The sequence below is a fragment of the Rattus norvegicus genome, chromosome 3 (assembly GCF_021556685.1).
Source record: "Rattus norvegicus strain SHRSP/BbbUtx chromosome 3, alternate assembly SHRSP_T2T, whole genome shotgun sequence".
Classification (NCBI taxonomy): Eukaryota; Metazoa; Chordata; class Mammalia; order Rodentia; family Muridae; genus Rattus; species Rattus norvegicus.
In genome coordinates this window covers 158,238,572-158,262,215 of record NC_141536.1, presented here as the reverse complement: position 1 = coordinate 158,262,215, position 23,644 = coordinate 158,238,572, and the positions used below count along the sequence as shown (strand labels likewise).

Sequence of the window (23,644 nt, the reverse complement as noted above, 5' to 3'; positions counted from 1 at the left end):
GCTGAAGCAAAGGCCAGCGGACCCTTCACGCAGGCCTGAGCCACAGGCTTGGTGTCTGTCTGTCTGTCTGCCTGTCTGTCAGTGGAAGGTTTTCTAGTCTGGGAAAAGTCTGTAAGAATTTGGAAGGGAGATGCAGGAGGGGGGCATCCAGGAGAAACAGGGAAGGGAGCACAGGATAGATATTACCAACATATAAATGAAATTAAAAATATATAAAATTGTGAATAGAAATTCTATTATTTTTAAATTATTGACTTAGTTTTTATTTGGTTTTGCTTGTTTGCTTGCTTTGGGGATAGGGCCTTGCTAGGTAGCCTTACTTGGCCTGGAACTCACTAGGTCGACCAGATGGCCGTGAATTCACCAACTCACAGAGCCTTGCCTGCCTGTGCCTCTCAAGTTCTTGGATTAAAGGTGTGTACTACCGTACCTGGCTAGAAGAAATTATCAATGAAAAAGTACCGACAATCTGTGAATATGAAATTACTGTCTGGTCGTGGGGCAGGCAAGGAGGCTCACTGGGTAAAAGTGCTTGCTGTGTAACAATGGAGACCAGAGGTCTTGCTCCAGCATCCTGGTGAAAAGCCACTGAGGGTATGGGTAGGGCAGGTGTGGTGAGGATGGGGTGGGGGTGGGGGTGGGGGATGGTACCTGCCTGTAACCACAGCACTGGGAAGGCAGAGGCAGGTGGTTTCCTAGGACTTACAGATCAGCCAGGCACACCCGATCAGGAAGTTCCAAGTCCCCCAAATCTGTGGACACTGCAGGTAATCAAGTTGGCTCCTACATTATCAAACACCCAGCATTATGGGGCAATGTAAAGAAAGAGACAGCCCAGAAAGGAGAGTGACAACCTCATCAGCCAATAAACCTCCTACAGATAGTCATTCACCAACGTGAGGCTGGGATCCCTGGGAGGCCCTTGCAAGAGAGCAGCGCCCCCCTTCAGGTCGATTTGTTTGTTCAGTCTTTTGTTTTAGCAGCCTCCCTGGACTTTGTGTGAAGCAAACTGTTTCCAAAGCTTCACGGGAGGATTTTGGAGTTGGACTTGGGAGAGCTTGTTAGCGTCTCTCGTGGATTTGCTTTTGTTCACACTCTGTAATATTTTCCTTAAAAGATGCGTGGCACAGGTGTGCTCGCCTTCCTCTAGACTTAGAATAATGTGCTTAAACGAGCTTGACAAGAGGTAGGGCGTGCGGCTTTCTTTTAGCTGTCTGAGAGCAATCTCACACACCGGAACTGCCAGGCAGCAACTGAAAACCGAAAGACTCCATCATTATCCCAAACAGGTGACACGTTTCTCTACTTTCTCTAAGTAGACCACGTAACTAAGATGGACCACGCCTGGGTGGAAGGGAAGCAAGAGACAGGAGAAAAAACCACCGGTACTGGTTTCCGGAATCAGGATGTAACTGGTCCCAAACAGAGCCTGTGAATCACCTGCTGTGTTTCCCTCCCCAAGCTCCCTCTGCGTCTGACTCCATCTTCTAATGCTCAGAGCAAGATGTGTGGTCCAGACCCCCGGGGACCTTTAAATCTGTTTTATTTATTTATTTTAACACCAATAGGCTGTGGACCTCATGGCCAAGAACTGATTCGTACAACAGCCACCCCGCCCCCACCCCGTTCGCTGAGGATGTGGCTATAAATTAGGCACAATGGTCTTGTCCCCACGGCCTCCATACCCGGGTCGGTGCACAACACAGGACAGTGGCTTCTATGGACCGTCTGAGTGATCAAATTTCTGCTAATGCCGAGCTTCATTAAGGCCCCAGCGCACACTCCTGCTTTGGCGCAGGTCCCTCCATGGAGTGGTAATTCCTACATTTGCGCACGGATCAAAAATGTTTTATGTATGTGCTTTTTCCAAAGAGTCTTAAAATTTTCTTTTCTCGGCATAATAGGTTGCTACTCTTCCTATTGATTTCCCTAAAGAGTACAAGCCTATTCCATTAGAAATAGACAAGAAAACACACACACACACACACACACACACACACACACACACACACCCCACACTGGCTTTAAGCTGAATGAATTCTGTATCTTTTTCTTCTTCTTTTAATCATGTATTTTCGGAGAAGGGGGCTGGCTACGTTGATCAGGAGTGGATGTGCAGTGTGGTGCCTACTGCAGAAGGCTGGTCTGGTGCTGCTATGCATTCAAATGCTAAACACAGGTCCCCAAGATCCCCATGTCCCTGAAGCCAAGTGATGCTTTGTAACCTTGCTCCCCAAGTTAACTGGTCAATAAAAGGCTAAAGCCTGTGATTGGGCAGTAGAGAGAGGCAGGTGGATTTTCAGTGACCCGGCTGGTCCCAGGGAGCGATTGGAAAAAGGAAGGAAGGACTCAGAAAGAGGAGGAAGCCACCATGACAGGAGATGGACTGTGAGCATGTGGCCGGGAGAGACATTGAGTAACAGGGGACATATGGCTCACATTAAAATAGCCCCAAAACCTGCTCGACCAAGGCTTACAGCTTGTAAATCAAATACAAATACTGGGTTGCGTGTGTCTTACACGGGCTAGCTAGACTTTGTGATTCTTCCTGCAGCCCGAACCTGTTCTCTGCACCAAGTTTTCATGGGGACGCTTGCTTAGCATCTGACAGGGGCATGGAAGCGCCTGCCTGTGTAAGATCCTGGCTCAGAAAACAAGCAAACAAATGACGTAAATAAAATAAAGAGGGAAAATTTAAATGCCAAAAGCTAGCGACAGACAAGCAAAGGTAGATGCTGCAAGAGGGCTTGGAACGGTGAAAACGTCTGTCCTGTGGTGGCCAAGTGAGCTAACAGAATGATTAGTATCCAGATGAAGGAATGTTACCTGGAAATAAAAGGGAATTAAAAAGCTGACCAGTGCCCTTGACCGAGCCTCGAAAACACACCGAACAGGAACAAAAATAAAAGAAATAAAACTCAAATACTTTCAGATGTTATTTACTTTAAAGTTTCAAGATAGACAGTCCATGGAGACAGAAAGTGGTGGTTGAGAGGTGCGGAGTGGATCACGGGGGATTCATGTGGTGTCAGTGGAGATGTGGTCTCTTAGGAGGTGAGGAAGACATCCTAAACTAGACTGTAGCGAAGGTTGTGTGACTCCATGAAGTTTCTACAATAGGCTTGTTTGCATTTTGCACTTTAAAGATGTGATTTCTACATGTGTGCATTAGGCGTATCAAGAAAGAGTGCAGCCAGGCATGCAGATTGGTTGGTAGAGGGTTTACTGAGCGTGCACCATGCCTAGCAATCTCTCCGTTCCATTGCCAGCACTGCAGATGTTGGGCATAACAGTACATGTTTGTACTCCCAGGAGTCAGGAGGCAACACCAGGATACGCATGCATTCAAAGTGTCCCTTGCCTATATGGGAAACTTGAAGCCAGAAATGGCTGGAGATCCTGTCTCGAAAAAGGAAGAAGAAAAGAAAGAAATAGAAGAGTGTATGACCATGCCAACGTGTGCTGTATACATGTGTGAAACTGTCAGAAAGTAAATTTAATGAATACAAAAAGGTAGGGAGGGAAGGAAGGAGGGGAGGAAGGAGAAGAGGAAGGAAAGAAGGAAAAGAGGAAGGAAAGAAGGAAAAAAGGAAGGAAGGAAGAAAGGAAGGGACAGGAAACCAGGCAAGCTCTAGCCATTGAGCTATGTATGTAAAAGAACATCAATCAGGATCTCAAAGAAATATTTGTGAACCCAGGTTCAGAGCGGCACAGACAGCCACCACAGTCTACACAGCCAAGAAGCAGAACAGCCGACTGTCCGTCCAGAGAAGGCCATTCCTGCCGTTTATTCTCGACTGAGGGATCCCGAGTTCAAAATGAGTTATGGAAATACTGACTTCTCTGTTAGCCACATGAAAATTCACCTCCTAGCTGTTCTGAGGAGGCCTGTAGCATGGCTGGTGACTGCTGTTGGGGCCTCCCCTGAGTCAATGGGCATTGTCCACTCCAGCGTCTGATATGAATTCCGGACGTGTTCTAGAACCTTCTCAACTGTGCTGTTCCTTCATAGATGATGGCTTTTTTCTACAGACTCTGGAGCTTGCCAGACACTAAGAACCTTTGTAGAGGGACTTGGATGAAACCCAGATAACATGCTCTACGGTAAAGTTCCAGGCCAACAAGGGGCTCTGTCTCAAACAAAAGTTGGGAAGCACCCCGGGGTACTGACATCTGAAGTGATTCTCAGGCCTCCACACACACACTGTATATTCATAATGATCTTGTTTTTCCAAAGACATTGTGCTGTGTGCTTCGCCTCCAAGTCCTTTCTCCGCTCTACTTGATAGGCAGGTGCAAGCTTCCAAAGTCACCTGTGACAGAAGCCACGTGTGGTGGTTTGTATATGCTTGACCCAGGGAGTGGCATTATTAGGAGATGTGGCTCTGTTGGAGTGGGTGTGGCTCTGTTGGAGTGGGTGTGGTCTTGTTGGAGTGGGTGTGGTCTTGTTGGAGTGGGTGTGGCCTTGTTGGAGTAGGTATGTCACTGTGGACAATGTGCTTTAAGACCTTCGTCCTAGCTGCCTGGAAGCCCTTCTTCTCCTGTTCGCCTTTGGAACAAGGTGCAGAACTCTCAGCTCTTAGAAGCTGTCAATGTTTCTGACTTGATAATGGACTGAACCTCTGAAACTGTAAGCCAGCCCCAATTAAATGTTGTCCTTGTAAGAGTTGCGTTGGTCATGGTGTCTGTTCACAGCAGTAAGACCCTAACCGAGATACCTCGTCTGCATGGGGTCACTATGTGGAGCGCCTGAAGAGTACACCAAGACAAGCTGGGATATCTTTGTTCACTAAGGATTGTTCATGCCCCAGCTTGGGGAACAGAAAGAGGTAATCACAGGTAGCCTCTTAGGGAAGGTGACATCTCCGGAGAGTTCCCGAGTGAACAGGGCATTGGGATGGGAAGCAAATCTTGCACAAGAACTGAGCTTACGCAAGAGAGGGACTAGAAGGAGCCGGTTGATACAGTTGACATCCAGCTAGAGCTGGGGCAGGCCCTGGGCTCCTGGTTCCTCTCAGCTGATTTGTCTGCCAGATCCACAAGCAGCCACCATCAAAATTGCTTTCCTTCCCTATGCATAGCGACCTGGCCAGGGCCACTGACAGCATCTCACAAGCAGGGTGGCAGGGACAACCTCCATGACCCTAGGAGGACACACAGTTCTTCTACTCACACACAGACATGGAAATTGAACCTCGGGACCCGTGTAACTTCCCAGATTCATCAGGTAATGAGGAGCAGGGTTAGAAAGTGGTCTGAGGCAGGAGAATGGCATGCAGGGGCCATCCTTAAACATACAAGTGTTGCTATCCCACAGCTGTGGTTCCCCTGGGGGGATAAGCAGCAGTGTCTTGGGACACTGGCTGACAACACTGACCACCTGGGAGTGGCTGCTACTAGCCGTCAGGTTAGAAGCCAAGCACGCTTGTGGTTATTTGAATGAAAATAGGCCACACAGACTTATATGTTTGAATACTGATTCCCCAATCAGTAGTCCTGTTTGAGGAGTCTTAGAAGGTGTGGACTTGCTGGGCAAGGTGTAACATTGGGAGCAGGCTTTGAGGATTTAAAGCCTCACATGTCTCCTGTGAGCTGTCTCTGCCCCCTGCTTGTGGATGGAGGGGCGAGCTCCAAGCTGCAGCTCCTGACAGGCACAACCCTGCTTTTACTGCTCCGTCACAACTCTGGAACCAGAAGCCCAGATAACCACTTTCTTCTGTAAGTTGCCTTGGCCTTTTATTGCAGCAACAGAAAAATAACTAAGATTTCTCTCACCGAGTGCAGGCAACGGGATGGTCTGCCTCTAAGGGTCAAAAGGACAGGGGAAAGCCAGCCTCACCCAGTTTGGTGTAGGTCGGGAAAGATGCATGGATCCCTGGCCTTCTTGGAAGTAAAAGTTCAGAGTTTCCTAATGTGGTGTGGGCCACAGTAGAACAGCGGAGGGCCTAGGTAATTACTGGTCTAGGGCATCAACTGTGGGAAACAGCTGCAGCTCGTGGGGGCAGCACCACGTCAGGATCAAAGCAAAGCCTTACTCTCCTTTTATTTGTGGGGTACTAGGGATTTAGCCAGTCTTCACATATGCTCAACAAATGATCCACCCATTTGAACCTGCCGGCCCCTCTTTTTCTTTTGAGACAGGATCTTACTAATTGGCCTAGGCTGCCCTTGAACTCACTCTGTAGCCCAGGCAAGCCTTGAACTCAACAATACCCCCCCCCCCCCCCCCGCTCCAGCTTTCCTGAGCATCTCACTGTCCCACTGGGCTGGGTGTAAAGAGAGGTCTTCAGCAGAGGACCGGAAGCTGTCTCCCCGGAAGCAGACTTCCCACCCCTGCAGTTTCAGCTTGATGAGGTGCCCGTGGGCTGCACACGGGGAGGGGTCAGAGGTCATCTGCCGGAAACCTCCCTCCTGCCCGCGCCTGGCAAATCAAAGAACCGGAGGTAGGTGTCAAAGCGAGAGGGAGTCTTTCCATCCCACCCCAAGGCAAGGCGGCATGATGGCCCTGTGTTGGATCACAAGGGACTCGTCTGCTGAAGAAAGGGGGCCTTTCTGGGGGCCACAGAAAAGTAAATGGCCAAACCCTGGGCAGGAGATGAGAGGGCTTGCCTTCTCGGTAGAGCAGGAAAACAATTAATCCCGATTTTGAAGAAAAGCAGTCCTGCCTTAGAAGTCATTATTTCACGCCCTTTCTTTCTCTCTCTCTCTCTCTCTCTCTCTCTCTCTCTCTCTCTCCTTCCTTCCTTCCTTCCTTTCCTCCTCTTCCTCCTCTTCCTCCTTCTCCTTCTTCTTCTAGGTAGGTGGAGGAATTTGAATGGGAATGAGGATCAAAGAGCAGAGGGAAGGGCCCACCACGGCTCTTCCTCCCTTGTGTGTGTGAGGAGGACTGATTAAGAGCTGTAAGGTGGGAGCAAGGTCCCTGCTGTCTGTACCCGTGTACTGAAAAGGACACAGATGCCAGCCAGGTGTCAGCCAGGATCCCCCGTGGGTCACTTGCACACCTGTGGCCTTGGCCTTGCCAGCCCTCCCCTCTGATCGCCATTCCCAGAGAAGGAAAGGTGATGACATCATGTACTTTATGGGGTCAAAGCAGACAGAGAGCTCGTCACCATAGCACATTGCACAGCCACATCATGCACCCCCTGTATGGGACAAGCTGACGCGGAGAAGAATTCTGGTGTGGAAAGTATTTTATCACAGGAACACTCTCCTATCTCAGCTCTGGTAGAGAATGATTCTTCTTGTCCCCAAGTGGCCCACAGGTGTGTTTTTCCTGGTTGTCATAGTAATTTTTTTAACTCCAAAATATTTGTAGTTCCTCTGTTCCCTTTTTCCTCCCTTTAGCAATATATCTTCTGATAGCTAGCTGAACATTGGGGCCAGGCAGAGTACAACTTATATGTGTTAGCTTCCCTCAGGTAGATGGGCCTTATCAGCTACATATCAGACAACGAGATGACAGGCGTTACAGCTTTTAAGGTAGGCATGACTTTCCCCTTCCTTCTTCTTTCCCTCCTGGCTGTCATGTGCATGTGTGTGGCTCATGTGTACATGTGTGCAAGCATATGTGTGTGTGCGTGCATACACACAAGTGTGTGCTTGTATGTGTGAGAATGGTGGTAGGAGCTAGAGCAAGCATATCGGAGCATGAGAAGGAAACCCATCGCTATGACAGATTTAAATATCAAGGAATACAAGTAGTTTCAGACCCCTACCTTGACCTTTAAGAAATAAACAAGTATCTACTGAGGAGGAGTTAAGTCTTCTTAGCATGAGTCAAAGGACATCTTGTTTCATGTCAGGATTTGAACAAGCGGGGAGAAGGGGGCCACCCAGTGTTGAAGCAGTTGCCCAGCACTGTGAGGACCTGGTTCAATCCCCAGTGCTTTGATACCCATACGAAAATAAATAGATACAAGGCTGTGGCTCATGGTTAAATGCTTGCTTAGCACGCACAAAGCCCTGCGTTCAATCTCTAAGACCACAAAATAAATGAATTAAAACCGTGGAGGTCGCGCATAAATATCCTGATGTTTAAATGGATCTTGAAAAGCCAGAAGCTCTTGGGGCACTGGGGCCATATTTCCTCACCTTCGAATGTCCCTATCATGGGGCTTGCAGATGTTTGTGCTACAGATCCTTGTAGAAGCATTTAGCCTTGATACAAGGAACTCTCCTAACAGGACAGCCACAGAGCACTCCTGCCCCTGTGTACACTGGAGACGGACAAAGCCTGGAGTAAGCTCATCTGGAAGACAGCGCACTTTACTACGGAATCCATTACGTATGTTGTTGTGAGGAAAAACCAATAGAAGGAAGACAGGAAGGAAAGAAGGAAGGAAGGAAAGAAGGGAGGGAGGGAGGGAAGGAGGGAGGGAGGGAGGGTAGGTTTATTTTGGCCCACAGTTAGAGGGTGTGGCTCATTATTGAGGGGAGGGCACAGGGGCAGGAGTGTGAGGTCACAATGTCTCCAGAGTCAGGAAGCAGAGAGACCAATGCATGCTGACGCTCAGCTTTCCCCCCTCTCTTTTCCTCAGCCTGAGAGCCCTGCCTGTGGGATGGTACTAGGCACCAACCACATTCACAATGGATCTATCCAGTTCAGTGAAACTCTTCTGGCACACCCAGAGGTGAGCTTCCGTGGTGACTCTAAATCCCGTCCAGTTGACAAGGAAGATCTCACTGTCACAGCTGATCAGCCTCCCGGGAGCACAGCTTTGCCCTCAACACTCCACTGTACAGATAGAAGTCCCCACTGCACACAGAACGTGTTTAAAGTTGCGGTGCTCTGTGGGTGAGGTGAGGCTGGCAGATCCCCCAGTCAGAACTCACGGCCAGGGCCGTCTACGGCTTGGACCGGGCTCCCAGGGTTTGAAATCAAATGCCAACTCATCTCCTGAAGTAGAAATAGATTTGCAAAGGGGATTTTTTTTCTTGGTAATTAACAGTTTGCTTCCACTGTGTGGACTTGTAGCCACTGTTCTCCTTGTGTTGTAAGAGGTGCTGACTTCAGCCCAGAGTGATAAAGTTTCTGTCATCACATGACCTTGCTCAAATCCAGACAGCCTGTGTGACAAATAGAAACTCTGACACCCGGGTGTGTGTGTGTGTGTGTGTGTGTGTGTGTGTGTGTGTGTGTATGTGTGTTCAGAAGGAGGGTACGCTTAGGCTGCTCACTAGAGCCTTGGAAGGAAAGACCAGTCCAGGTGGTGGTGGAAGTTGAAAGGCTGTGGAAGTTTCCAGAAGCTCGTTTCTGTGAAGGTTCACAAGCAGATGCTCACATTGGCTCACATCGCCTTCTCTGGCTGGGTTCAAGGCCAGAGCTAACGGTGGTGGGCGGCTCCATGCTTGCCTCATGCCTTGGCTCTGAGTCTCCCACTGCCCTCAGCCCTCCTGACAGAGACACTGTCCAGACCACGTTCTGCAGATGTGAGAATGCTTTGAAAGTTTGGGAAGGAATCTAGGGCCCTCCCCGGGTCTCTTGAGTCCCAGAATGTCAGGATCGGAAGAGACCTCTTCAAGCTTCTGACATGACCCGTTTGAATTCTGTGACAGGAAACAGATATGGGAACACAAACAAGTCATATTCCACAGTTACGCTCACCTCTGATTATGTGCCTCTGTGTGTGTGTGTGTGTGTGTGTGTGTGTGTGTGTCTCTGTGTATGCCTGTGCCTCTATGTATATGTGTGTGTGTGCCTGTGTATGCTTATGTATGCCTGTTCCTCTGTGTGTGCCTGTGTGTGTATGTGTGTGTGTATGTGTGCATGCATATGTGTGTGTATGTCTCTGTATGTGCCTGTGTGTGTCTGTGTATGTTCTTGTGTGTGCCTGTGTATGTGTGCCTGTGTGTGTTAGTGTATGTGTGTGTACCTGTGTGTGCCTGTGTGTGTCTGTATATATGTGTATGCTTGTGTGTGTGCTTTTGTGTGCCCATGCCTGTGTGTGTGCACATATGTGTATGTGTGTGCATGTCTGTATGTATGAGTGTGTATGTGCCTCTGTATGTGTGTGTGCCTGTGTGTGTGCCTCTGTATGTGTGTGTGTGCGCCTCTGTATGTGTGTGTGTGCCTCTGTGTGTGTGCCTCTGTATGTGTGTGTGTGCCTCTGTGTGTGTGCCTCTGTATGTGTGTGTGCCTCTGTATATGTGTGTGTGCCTGTGTGTGTGCCTCTGTGTGTGTGCCTGTGCGTGTGTGTGTGTGTGTGTTTGTGTGTGTATTTTCCCCTCACACTGCCACTGCCTGTCCTTGTCTGCCATCAGTGGACAGGCTCCAGCCTGTTTGGATTGTTTCAGTTAGCACTGGCTGTCACACCAACCCCTGAGACCAGAAGCAGCACAGTTCACAGGTGGTCAAGTCTCCATCTTTCCTTTCCAGCTCTTGGGCGTGTTTGAGGCTTACACCCCAGACTGAGTCCGCCAAAGCTGACCTTCAATGGTGAGAGCTGGGTGGATTTCACTTAAAATCCGTCCCTACATAACCAAATGGGAGGTGGGACTCCAGATTAAAGAGAAAGCAGATCCCAGCTGACCAGTGATTGCCAAGCAGTGGTGGGGAGGGAGACACAGGTCTTAGTGGTCATAGTGATTTTGGGGCTGTTCTTGACCACAGCTTACCCTATCAACCCCTGAACATGTAGGAATTCATTTAAAAAAACATATACAGAATAGGCCAAAGCAAATAGGTGCCCCTCCCCCCCAGTCTGAATCCTTAAAGGCTGGAGCTCCAAGAGCTCCTATCTTCTGCTTCAGAGTTGAAAAGGAAGCGTCTTAAGACTTACAGCACCAAGGTTTGGTCCTTGAGAAGGCCACTCCTGCCCACCCCAGAGTTGCTGATGTGCTGATGGCCTTGGCTGGTATCTTAGGGGGCGAGAGCTATCAGCCTTGTGGGGACTGCAAACGGTCTGTTTGCTTGTCTGGATTTTGGTGGCACTGGAAATGTAGCTCAGAAGTTCCCAGGCACGAGTCCAGTGTCCTCCCACTGAGGCACAACCCAGGCCTTCTTAGTTTGTCTCTTGAGACTGGGTCTCGCCGAGTCTCACTCCAGCTGAGTCTCACTCCAGCTGCCCTGAGCTTGTCGTCCTTCTGCCTCTAAGAAACCTCTGAGCAGATAGGCCTGCCTCTTAGAGGGCTTCATAGCAAACACAGGCCTCTCTTGGGACTCTCTCCCCTAAGTCACATAAAGCAAACAGCTTGGTGGCCCTCACCCTCCCTCAGAATCCACTCTCCATAGCCACACTGAATCCTGTCCTTGCCTTCAGCCTTCCTCAGAGCCTGCTCCCTACATCCAAACTGAGCGGCATGCTGGCCCTCAGGTCTCCTCAGAGCTCATTCCTCCCAGCTGCACTCAGCCCTGACTTTGCCTCAGAGTTCTCCCACATGCTTACTCAGTTCTGCCTTGAGCTTCAGCCTCCCTTATGTCTCTCTCCCGACAGCCATGTCTCAGTTTCAAGTTGGCCTTTAGCTTCCACCGTATTTCCCCATATATGCGCTTAGCATAATCTTGGCCTTCACAGTCCTTCAGCTCCATCTCCACTCAGTCACCTTCAGTCATCCCTGCCCTCGGATGTTGCTGTATCCACATGCCGCATCATGGTTGCAGGACACCAGAAGGACGCCCTCTCCGGGCTCAGGTATCATTACTGACTAAGGACAAATTTCTTCTGTTTGGGAGCAGCCCTTTCATGGAGGGCTGAGACTCGTCAGCCAGCGTGCCCCTCATCACAAAGAGCTGAGAAGGCAACCCAGACTTTCCCTTCCTTGTCAAACAAACTGGCAACCTAAAGTTACACAATCTAACATTCCCGGAAACTTCAATTTGCTTCTCAAAAGTCTAGCTGGCATCAGTTGGTGGAAACCTCCAGCTTCCCTCATTTCTGTTTTTGTGATCTGTGGGGCGGTACCAAGATACCTCGGTGCCTAACCTGCGTGCGTTTGCAAACTCTTTGGAGAGACATAAAGAAATGCTGCATTCAAATAAAGACCGGTGGTTCCGAAGAGGGGGGAGATACTGCAAAGTCAGCCTGGTACCCTGTTGATCTTAAAGCTGAAACTTTGATCTACAACCTTTCCAGCAACCACATTTGGACAGGAGGATCAGAAATAAAACTGTTTTTTTTTCCTCAGTACACGATTAACAATGTTTACTTCAACAAACTCATCAAATACTTAGCAAGGGCATAGAGCAGTTTCTTAATCTTGGCACTGATGGCATTTGAGCTTGACGATTCTGTTCTGAGGTCGTCCTGCACCGTGAAAGATAACTCAGATAGAAGCCAGAAACATCTCTACCCCGAACAGTGACAGCCAAAACTGTGTTCAGACAGTACCAAACGTCCTCGAAGGGATCAAACACCTGCTATTCAGGGTGGTGGAAATGCCCTCGCCCCAAAACAAAATCTTCCTTGAGGTAGCATCATGGTCCTGGGTCTCCCTCAGAGCTAGCTCTCTCTCTGTAGCTCCTCACCACCCTGGCTACCATGAGCAGTCTATAGTTCTCAGGAATCATGCTGGGCAAAGCCACACAGGCTCCCCGCTCCTTCTCCTCCTCTGTGCACACTTGTGGGCTAACCTTTCCCTACAAATTGGGGTCACACTATTTCCGACAACTTGTTAAAAATTTAAAGTACATCCTATTTACTCTTCCACATCAATATTTAAATCTCACGTGTTTTTTAAGAAGTGTCGATGCAGGAGCCCACTGGATCCACATTTTCAGAACTGACCCCCTCCCCGACTGGATCCACATTTTCTGAACTGATTTCCCCACTGGTAGGCATTAAAACACTCCTAGCTTTCTTTCCTCTCAAAAACACTGCACTAAATACTTTCTTATTTATACTCCGGAATGCCTTATCGCCGCCTCAGACAGTCTTAGAAACCAAGCGTGCCACCTCTTTTAATCTTAGCTTCCACAATAGGATGCTCACCCGTGGTTTGCCTAAAACTTCGGGGAGTTCTGAAACTGAGGAGTGACGTCAAAATAAAAGCGAGTTTATGGCCCAGCTCTACCCTCCCCCCACTCCCTGCCTCTGTCCTCTTCTGGGATCGTCCGACTGCAATGGACACCCTTCCAATCATCCTTATCAGGATTTATTGAGATTATACACACCAGCATAATATTATAATCTCTATGTGGACTGAACCGCAAGTATCTTTTGGTGTTAATGATGAGAATCAAGAGAATGGGGGGAGGGGAGAATCCCAAACGAGCACATAGTCTGACAGTTAAAGAACACTGAACCACAGAGGCTCCAGTTGGCCTGCGCAGCGAGCCCCCCAAATGGTCATAAAATGGGCAAGATAGATGGAAAATATTTTCCCTCCGTGAAGGGATGGTAATTAATATTTGAGTCGCTGAATGCGTACGATTCTTCAGAGGGGTAAACACCTATATTTATACATGTCCAGAGGGTATGAATATACATGCTTTTAAAATACACCTCCATACGTTTATGTAAGTGACTCTTCTGGGCATATGGGTTTCCCCTCCGCCTGGGGACTGTTCTGCACGGCACATTTCCACACAAGGTAATGCCAGAATGTTCTTTCTGGGACTTGCTCACTATCGCCATCAGACTGCCTGGAAAACTGGTGTGGAGCGTTAGCTAGAGACGATGAAATAAAGTGGGAGTCCCTGCCCGTGGGGCGCCTCGGGCAGGAGGCGCCGAGGACTGTCTTGGCTCTGTTTCCACAGCCTTACCCCCTCTTCGAAGTTCAAGGAGACTCAAGCAGGGGACCTGAGAGATGAGTGCGAACGCAGAGCCTGGCCACAGCATCAGATGCTCATGTGCGATTGAGTTCATCTCCATCTGCAGAGTGGAAATGGACCGTGGGTTGGTTCTCTGCGGATTCGCTAAGACGCCGTCCAGCCCGCGTTGTTTGGGGTCACCAGCACGGAGGCTGGAAGTTTAACTTCAGCCATTTTGGAGATGTTGCCTTTTCCATTTTGCTGGGCATAGAGCACCCTACTGGCCACCTCCTGGGCTGGCTCGAGGGCTGAGGAGGTGGATAAACTAAACGGCAGCTTGCCTGGAACAATAGGACTGTGTTCGGTTTGGGCGGAGGAAGCCATGGGAGCCAAGAAGAGCCAATCACGGGACGTGTACTAGAAATGTTCTAAAGCGCGTCTGGGGTGACTGGCGTAGCACGGGTGTGGTCTTATCTCTGTGTTTCACTACCTCCTAAGAATAGATGTTTCCAGAAAGAAGTCATTATGAGCAGAATAAGGCTGACTTTTAATGACATCACTGGGTTCTCAAATAAAGTCGGCCATAGCTGAGGCCTGTCTGGCCTTTTGGGGGAGATGCAGAAGTGCATTAATCTTCTTGATTTAAACTCGTTGGGTTTCCAACCACTTGAATTTCAAAATACTCACTAATAAAATATGCAAAGACTTTCTCACACTACTCGGTAATGAGCACACAAGGAAACCGGGTGGGGACTTAGGAGAGGTCCCTGCGTGCTGCTGAGGGGACAAGATGTCTCTCCCTTGGCATCTGAGGGAGAGCACTGAGTGGCAACGCAGGGGATGAGGCTCACAGGGCACAGTCACTAAGGAAAGCAGCTGCGGTGCGAATAGAAACAACCACAGGAACCCAGGGCCCAATTTACTCACACCTGGCACCGTGCCAGGCTGCAGGTGTCAAAGTCCAGGAGGGAGCAAGGGCTGTCACTTAAGGAAGCTTGCTGATGCAACCCAAACCACTCTGTCATCAGTTGAGAAGTCACCCCATCACCGGGGACAGGGGAGGGGGAAAGGTGGCTGCAAGGTAGACAGACAACACTGATCCAAACAAGCAGGGCTATGCTGCCAACAAGCCCCGCTGCCAGCATTCAGCTCTTACTTTGGGGACCGGGCAAGCCTCACTTTGATGATAATAAGCTGGGGAAAAAACTGGAACAGCTACACAGCGTGGGGAGCAAAGTTGGCCTCAGAGAGCTCGATCTGCCCCCTGGCTCGATGCCTATGATATCTGGGTCTTCGATGACTTTTTCCTGTCATCCCTGTGGTGTCCCTTTGCTGTCCCAGTCAAGGCTTAGGGACTCAGCCTTAATCCTCCTTACTGCTTTAGTTTAGCTCTCCCTTCCTCTCACGACCCAAGCTTGTTCCTCCTGCAAGCCTCTACCCCAGAATCTTGGCGCAGGCCTTCCCCCTCGGAAAGCTCTGTCTCTCCAATCACCAGCACAATGTCACCCTTCATGCAGACCTTTCTAGAATGCCACCTGATAGCCATTAAGTAGGCTTTATCTGGGAGCAGCCCATCTTACCCTGACACTGTCGCCAATCCCGCCTACGTCACTTCCAGACATGCATGCATCACTTCTAGACATGCATACATCACTTCTAGACATGTAATCTGTTCAGTTTGCTAAGCTCCCACCTATTCCTTCTGGCACAGGCTTGACCAGAGCCTAGAACAGTGTCAAAACCACTGATGGAGCTTTGTAAACATTTGTTCAATGGATTTTCTTGTTTAACACACACTTACTGAGCAACTGTCGGCCACAGATGTTGACAAAACAGTCTCAGAAGGACTGAAGGTGCCGTCCCACCTCGCTGTCCAGTAGTGTCCACACGGTTAAATAAAACAATCACAAGGCATCAGGTTTCTTTCAGAAGAGGGGGGCGTTCTCTGGAGCAGGGAACGGTGGTTGGGAAATGGCTAATTTTATTCTCCGTGACTTTCTTTTTTGAACCGACTCCTTAGGTTGCAGTCTAGACACGAGATATCTGAATGGGCGAGCAAGCCGTCAACCTCCGTGTGTAGACCAGAAAGACGGAGCGTGGTCTCACACCGAAGGGCTAGCCTGTGCAAAGGCCTAGGGGCAGCAGGGAACTTGGTTTCTGACACTATGCAATGGCAGTTGGTATAGCTGGAAGAAAGAAGGCATGGACAGCTTGAGAGAATGGGTGAGATGAGGGGAGGGCGCTCTAAAGATGAAGGTCTAGGGTTTTCTCCAAGGGAGGGCATTGCGGAGGCTGGCACTTTTAGACTTGTTCGGGTCTCTTGTGGGATGAATCTGGTACAGATGCAAGTGGGAAAGGGAAGAAGTCAGGAGGGGACCATGGCAATGCCCTTGTCCTAGAAAGAGCAGGCGGAGAATGAAGCCAGCTGGATGCTCGGTTTTTGCTTCTTAGACCCAAAGGATTATGGGTAGAAACAGCCAGAAATGAATTAGGAGGATCGAGTAACTTCATGCAAGACTTTAGGATTCTTGTGCTGGAATCACAATCCGAGGCCAGGCTCAAAGAAATGTCCTTTAGCAAAGAGTATGGTAGTATTAGTGTCACACTTGGTCAGGACAGGTGCTGTGAATCCCCCAACTAAGCCATTCTCTGAGTCCTGGGCTGACACCCCAACCCTGCCACTATGCATACCACTCAGAAGTGACATGTGGAGAGAGGGTGGGCCGGGCACCCATGGCCAAGCCCGACCCAGACACCCTGTCCCTGCACCCACTCAGGCCTCGGAGGAAGTCTTGTTGTGTATCTGCTAACTAAAAACTACATCCACTTCATTTAATCGAAAGATCTCATTCAGAAGTGGGAGATAATTCAGCTGCTACAGTGTTTGTCAAGCATGAGGACCCAAGTTCAACCCTTGGCACCACATAAAAGAAATCAAGGTGTGGTGGTGCATGTCTGTTACTCCAGTACCTGGGAGGGGAATGGGGGAATCGCTGGGGCTTTCTGGACAGTTGGTCTCCCATTCAGTAAGCTCTGGGCTGAGCGAGAAACCCTATCTCAAAAAATGAGACAGAAACATATTGAGGAAGACACTTGACACTGACCTCTGACCTCTGACCTCTATTTATGCTGGCACAGAAATTCAGGCACACCTGTATACACATGCAGAAAGACATAGAGAGACAGAGACAGACAGACAGACACACACAAATGCACACAGACAGACAGAGATACAGAGAAAGAGAGACAAACACACCCATAGAAATAGAGACAGAGACAGACACACATACACACATATATACATACACAGAGAGACAGAGACAGAGACAGCACACATAGAGTGACAGAGACAGACACACAGATACATGAAAAGAGACAGACAGACAGACACACCCTCAGAAGTAGAGAGAGGGATGGAGACAGAGAGATAGAAAGAGAGCCGCACTCCTACATAGAAGGCTCTCTGGAAGCCTGGTCACTTTGGCACACATCTGTGCAGATTGGCCTGCAAGCTCTGTCACAGCAGGTCACAGCCCAGATGCTCTGTAGCCATAGGGACAAGTCCTAGAAATAGGTGCTGCTGACAAGCCCAAGTCTCAGAAGAACATAGATGACACCCTCAAGACACTTCATTAGAAAACATTTTGCTCAGGGAACGAGTTGGACTGGAGACACTTTTCTTATCCAAACGCTGTGCGGCTTTGGAGGTGAGGTATGTCCCTGTGGCATTGTAGGTCCTGGTGACAATCTGTTGGGCCACAGGAGGAAATGCCGGAGGACAGAAAAATGAGAGTGGTCTTCTCTTGCCTCCATGAGCATCCCTCTGTGCAGAATGACCTGACTCTGGGCCACGGACCCCGAACCCATGTCTGCCTGTACTTGCTGAATTCCCACAGCATGCCTCTGAGAGACCTGCCTCCGGGGACACTGAGAAACTTGAGTCTGGAAAGCCACGCCATGAGGAAGCCATCCTTATTTAGCAAGGGCAGGGTGTTTCCTCAGGGGAAATGAAGGGGATGCAACCAAATTCTCCAAAATTAGGAGGATCGTACTACGATCAGATAAGTTATGGTGATCTGTGTTTAGACAGGGCCTTACTGGAAACGATCGAGCACGAAAAATATGTAATGACTAGAATATTTGTGATATTTCCAGTAAAATGGCAAGTTAAAAACGAATCAAAACCATGTGATCGCACTTAAAACATGTCTATCTGAACACACACATAACAAACTTTATGCAATGTATTCAATGGTGTTATAGTCTACTTGCATAAATATGTAACATGCTATATGTAAGTGTATAATCATGCATTTTATAACACATAATTATGGTTAAAACATTCTGTGTACTTAATGATTACATGCACACTTCAATAATAAACACATATAACACACAAGTAAACACAACACAGAACATACAGTTAACCTCGATCTCTTTATATATGTGACTATGACACAAGCACATATTACATATATGATACAAACACAGACGGCACTCATCATGTGAACTGGCTGTTACTTTTCGTTTTACACTTTTCGTATGCACATGTGTGTGTGTTGTGTGTGCCTCTGTACATGTACCTGTGAGTGTGCGTGCCCATGTATGAACAAGCGTGTGATGCCAGGAGTTAGTGTCAGGCATCAGTTCTCAGCTTCTGTCCACACTGAGTTTTGTTGTTTGTTCGTTTGTTTGTTTTTGAGATGGAGTCTCTCACTGGTATCTGGATCTGGCTTGTTCAGAGGGACTGGCTGGCTAAGGAGCCCCAGGAACCCACTTGTCTCCCCTTCCAGCAGTCCCTCACGACAGGTGAGGTGTTCCCCATGACACAAGCTTTTGCAAGGGTTCCGGGCACTGAAGTGAAATTCTTCACTCAGCTGGAGGAGAATCTGGCTGGAGAGTGTGGCTTGGAGGATCACTTCAGAGATGCCCAAAGACCAACATTTATATTTCTGTGTAAGTCAAACACTGTGCAGTGTAGTAACTAACCCCACTGCACTGTGCTAACCACTGGTCCCTTGATAGATGTGTGTAAACCCCACATTCAGAAGTATCCACTTGGTGCTTTTAATTTTTCGATCTTTGCAAATAAGTCTTCCTAGGTATCCCTGGCTGGCCTGAAACTTATGGCAATCCTCCTGCCTCTGCCTCCCAGAAGTGAACTACCTGAGGCTAATGGTTCTCCCTTGGTTCTTACTTTTGTAGTATTTACATTGCTCCGGCCTGCCAGGCAGCTCCACTTTGCTGGTCTATAAATAGGTATTTCCATGATACGAACGAAGCCTGTAGGCATTGCTTGACTTCTTAGTTTTCCATTCATCTGTGAGCCCTGGGAAAGAAGGTTGAAGCCCCGCCTTACTGCCCCACACCCAATCAGAGAGCAAATCAATGGCATAGGCTGAGTTATGTTGGTGTAACCCGGCCCCTGCTATATTCTTAGCGGAAAATCACATCTCAGTTAACACCCTGATTCATCTACACCTTGTCTTATCTCTTAGGCTCGACTTTCGTTCTATTTGCTCTGGAGTTTTAATAGGACGTTCTCTGAAAAATTTCATATGACCCTGAGTGGGTCTCCGGTAAATATTGAACTGAAATAAAGCCATTCTTGAGAGCTCTCTCTGCTGAGGACCCTTTCGTCAAGATCCACAGCTGATATTCTGTCTCCCAGGAGCTGGGTCCTGTGGGGGAATGAAAAACTCATCACTATGGAGATGGGGGCCCAGGGGCAAACCACAGAGGGAAGCTAGGGACAGAGATGCAGCTGAGGCCTCAGGGTTGGGCTGAGCTTTAGGGGACAGAAGTCAGCAGCTCCCTCTCCCTCTCTCTTTCTAACCCACAGGCTGTGGACTGTGCTGTCTTGTCTCAGATCCTTGGGTTTCCCTGTCCACATCCATTTCCTTTGTAGGACTCCTCACCACCCAAGAACCTCCCACCTCATCTCCCTGCCTCTTCATGGCTGCCACTGTAACCCTCCCAACTGCTGCAGCAATCACTCTTGAAAGGGAACTCAGGCTCCATTGATCCCAGAGCTGTGACATACCTGTCGGCGACTTCTCGACACACTTAGAACCCAGTCCAGGCATTCAGCTCTGAGCTCCTACAGCAACAGACTTCTGAGGACTACAGACTCCAATATGTACTGCTCCCTGTCTAGGCAATGTGCCAAGAGTACCGAAAAGGACATTTGAACAGCAGGGCCTTTGGACTTGCCCCCCTCCTTAGCCCAAGAGTGTTAGACCCTCAGGCCTTCGTTCCCTTCTATTTGGAGACAATGTTCCATGTCCCTTCCTCAGAGGGATCTTCTGTGACAAACTTCAACAAAACAATCAGATTTCACACATCACCTCGTTCTCTTTTATTAGCAGGAAATCTACCGCATCTAAAATTATTGATTGCATGTGGCTGTTGCCTATACAACTCACTTCATGAGGGGAAGGACTTTGCCTACCTGTGTTCTTTGTCATTGGCACTGAGCAATCCAGGGCAGTGTTTGGTGACATGTTTTTGACCTCTATCAGGCATTATATTTTGCAAAAGTTATTGAAAAGAATATGTTACCAACCCGTTACCTGCTTACAACACTCCAGCATGCCTTCTAGTACACTCAACTCACAAGCGAAGAAACAGCCTTGGAGTCATTCAATCCTTAGTCCGAGGCGAAGTGGCTGGTGCTTCTTAGCCATGATCAACACCCTGGCCACTTCACGGCCCGAGTTCCTACCGTGACTGTCTACTGCCTCCCTCTTGGTGGTTTGCTACCGAATGGTTTATTATCACAGGAAATCAAGCTCAGCCTAGTTAATTACTCATTGGGTCATTCCATCCGTCCAAGAACCGTGTATTGAGACTATCATCTGACTCTCCCTCCGTGCAAGGCTCTCCTGCTAATCTCGGTCTGTGAGCCTTGCCCTTCTTATTGTGAGGATGGACGGATGACAATGAGATGGGGTGGGGGAAGAGCTAGGCCCAACCCTGGCTCTTAAGTCTGTACAATCCCAGGTCATCAACCCAACGGACCAGTGCGGAGGCCCAGGCACAATCACGTGACTTGCTCACCCTGTAGGGGGTGATAACACTACTTCACCTCACACCTTCACTCGATGCCCAAGGAGGCTTCCATAACAATACTCACTGAGTAAAAACTTCAAGAAACTCTGGTTTACGGTTCTGTAAGCCACCTACTTGTAGCTTGCTCTACCTGTAACTCTCAGCTATTTTTTTTTAAAAAAAGGATCATCTTCAACATCAGAAATTGGGTTTACTATCTGATGGTATCATAGCTTTTTGGGTTTTTTTTTCTTTTCCAACGATTTTGGGGGAAAACATACCAGCTGTCAATCACCTTTATTTAAAAAAAATAGCATTTTTTACACTATGTGTTTGAATTAATTCTGTGTTCGCCAATTCTGGCAAGGGGAAGTCGCCCATGTTCAGTTGTCTACAGCAGGCCAGAAAATTTTGATGTTTGGAAATTTGAATCTGAGGCTGGGTTTGCATTCTCTTGTATGCACCACCGTCCTGCCCTGCCCTGAATTGTCAAGATGGAGAAAGGTTCTGGAAAGCATGTCTTAGTTGGTCTACTTCTTACTGCAGACCTTGAAGCTGGCACTTTGAGGAGCCTGGGTGGTGTGGCTCAAGCCAGGGATGCAGTATTTCCCAGGCCTGTGAGGCTCATGCTGGCATAACACGGACGTCTGCTGACAGTCAACTTTGTCTTCAAAGCACAGAGATTACAGAGCAAACAGTCAAGCCACAGCACAGTAACTGTATACTGTCACCCCAGTGTCATCGTACAGCCCAGTCACTCACTCAGTGACTTCCTTCCTTATTGCCAAGGCGGAATCTCGCTCTGGACTCCAGGCTGGCCAGGAACTTACTATGTAGTTCAGGTTGACCTGAAACTCACGGTGTCCTCCTATCATACTTTCCCAAGTACTGAAACACACACACTCTCTCTCTCTCTCTCTCTCTCTCTCTCTCTCTCTCTCTCTCTCTCTCTCTCTCTCTCTGTGTGTGTGTGTGTGTGCGTGCGTGCGTGCGTGCGTGCGTGCGTGAGAGAGAGAGAGAGAGAGAGAGAGAGAGAGAGAGAGAGAGAGGAGGCACATGTGGAGGTTAGACGACAACTTTCTTTCAGGAGTGAACTCCTTCCTTTACTCTCCGTGTAGCTCCTGGGGCTCTAACTTAGCCATCAGACTTGACAGCAAACGCCAGAGCCACTGAGCAACCTTGCTGGCACCTGTTCAGTAGGTTTCTTTTTCTTAACAGAGCCAAACACACAGGAGGAATTCCCCACAGGGTTACAATGGTGACAAGACCATGGGCTGTGGGTAGAGTCTGGTTTTTCTGTAACCTTACAGGGCCACCATCACGCACATGGGCTACCCTCAAGAAAAGCATATCGGTGGGGTGTATGGCTGTAATTGGTTCCAGCGTGACTTGGTGAAGCATGGACCATTGTTATCTGTGTTTCGCGCAGAATGGGGAAAGTTCTAGAATCATAACTGATCGGTCCCACATGGCACAATGACAAGGCAAGGTAAGGGTGAGTTTTGTCCCTGGGTGTTTTTACTGCTCCCACATCTCTGCTTTCAACTGCTATGCTGGGAGTCTCCTGGAAGGCAGGGAGCTGGAAAAAGCTACAAAGAAGGAGGGGAAAGAGACTCTCAGGAAATCTTTACGCCTCCTTGTCTGTTCTCAAAAATCCAGTTCAAACTCAATCCAGCAATGAGACATAATCTCTCCCCAGGGTCCAACACCCCCTAAATGCTTGCAGGATGAACTCTGTGCTTGCCTCACCACAAAATTATTCAAGGGCTCACAGGACACTTGCCGGCCTCTGGAATCCTATGTCACAACTGACAGGGGCCTGGCAGATGGCTTTAATGATATTACCAAATGGTCCTTCCCATTCTTGGCACCAGGCAAGATCATTTTTTTTACCAGACAGCCCCTCAGATGTGATGCTATTACCCAACATACAAAGCTTCCTTTTGACCTCTGGGTGGGGAGTGGATTGGGCACACACGCTCCAAAGGGCTGCGGGGACCATGGGAGAACATCGAGTTGATTCATCAAATTAGCTCAAACATAATTGTCCTGCATGAGTGGTCATTGAACTCATCAGCAATAAACCTGTCAAAAAGCTATCGGCTCTAATGTTAAATAGAGACGCACGGTACCGTGTTCACAGTCTGACGGCTGTTGGACTTCAGCCCGTGGGGGATATTTCCCTTCTGTGGTAGGAAGCATAGTCTACAGCAGGAAAGAAGGAATGCACAGTACCAGCAAGAGTTAAGTTCTGTGTGTATCAGGCACATGACTAGATTCTTCTCTCTAAGAGAAGAGATTGTATATTTTTTTCTTTTTCTTTTCTCTTTTTCTTTTATTATTAGCTGTGGCTTCCATAACCTACTTGACTTTCTGCAGTGGAGACCCACCCAGAATGAAGACCGTGTGTGTGCTCTGTTTGAAGTCTTCCTTCTTTGGACTAATGTGTCCCCTACGCAAACTCTCTTGGCATGTGCAGAACCCACTGGAACTGTTTTGAAGAGACAAAGAGGAATCAGACAATGCGATTCCTTCCTGCTACCGTCGATGACGGCCATGCTTCCCACGGCAGAGCTGAGGGTCCTTTCTCATAGGGATAGTTGAACGTCTTCCCTGTGCCTACCCTCAGTGTGGCTGCCCTGGCACCTAGCAGGGAGACGGGTGATGCCACAAGCCCTTTCTCCAAACAGCTCAAGTTCAGGGACTGCACTGCCTCTCAGATCTGAGACTCTCTCTCGGCCATGACACATGTCTTCTTTTCGTGACTCCTTGTCTGATTCCTAATTTTTTATGCCATTTGGGGGTAATTTTTTCTCTCTCTCTTTTTTGTTATTGACAAAGACAGAGGAGGTGCCTATAATTTGTGAGTGACTGACAAGGCCTCATGTTGTTAACTCAAATGTTTTG

At 48.6% G+C, this 23,644-nt stretch overlaps 1 protein-coding gene and 1 long non-coding RNA gene across 3 annotated transcripts in view; one reads left to right on the top strand and one right to left on the bottom strand.

Annotated features, from left to right (window-relative positions):
• Positions 1-23,644, bottom strand: part of Tshz2 (teashirt zinc finger homeobox 2) — a 446,877-nt gene that overhangs the window by 371,305 nt on the left and 51,928 nt on the right.
• LOC102556304 (uncharacterized) lies at positions 3,996-12,125 on the top strand. The gene is made up of 4 exons (XR_015683998.1): positions 3,996-4,104; positions 8,184-8,284; positions 8,538-8,630; positions 11,433-12,125. It is a non-coding gene; the product is annotated as an uncharacterized LOC102556304 (long non-coding RNA).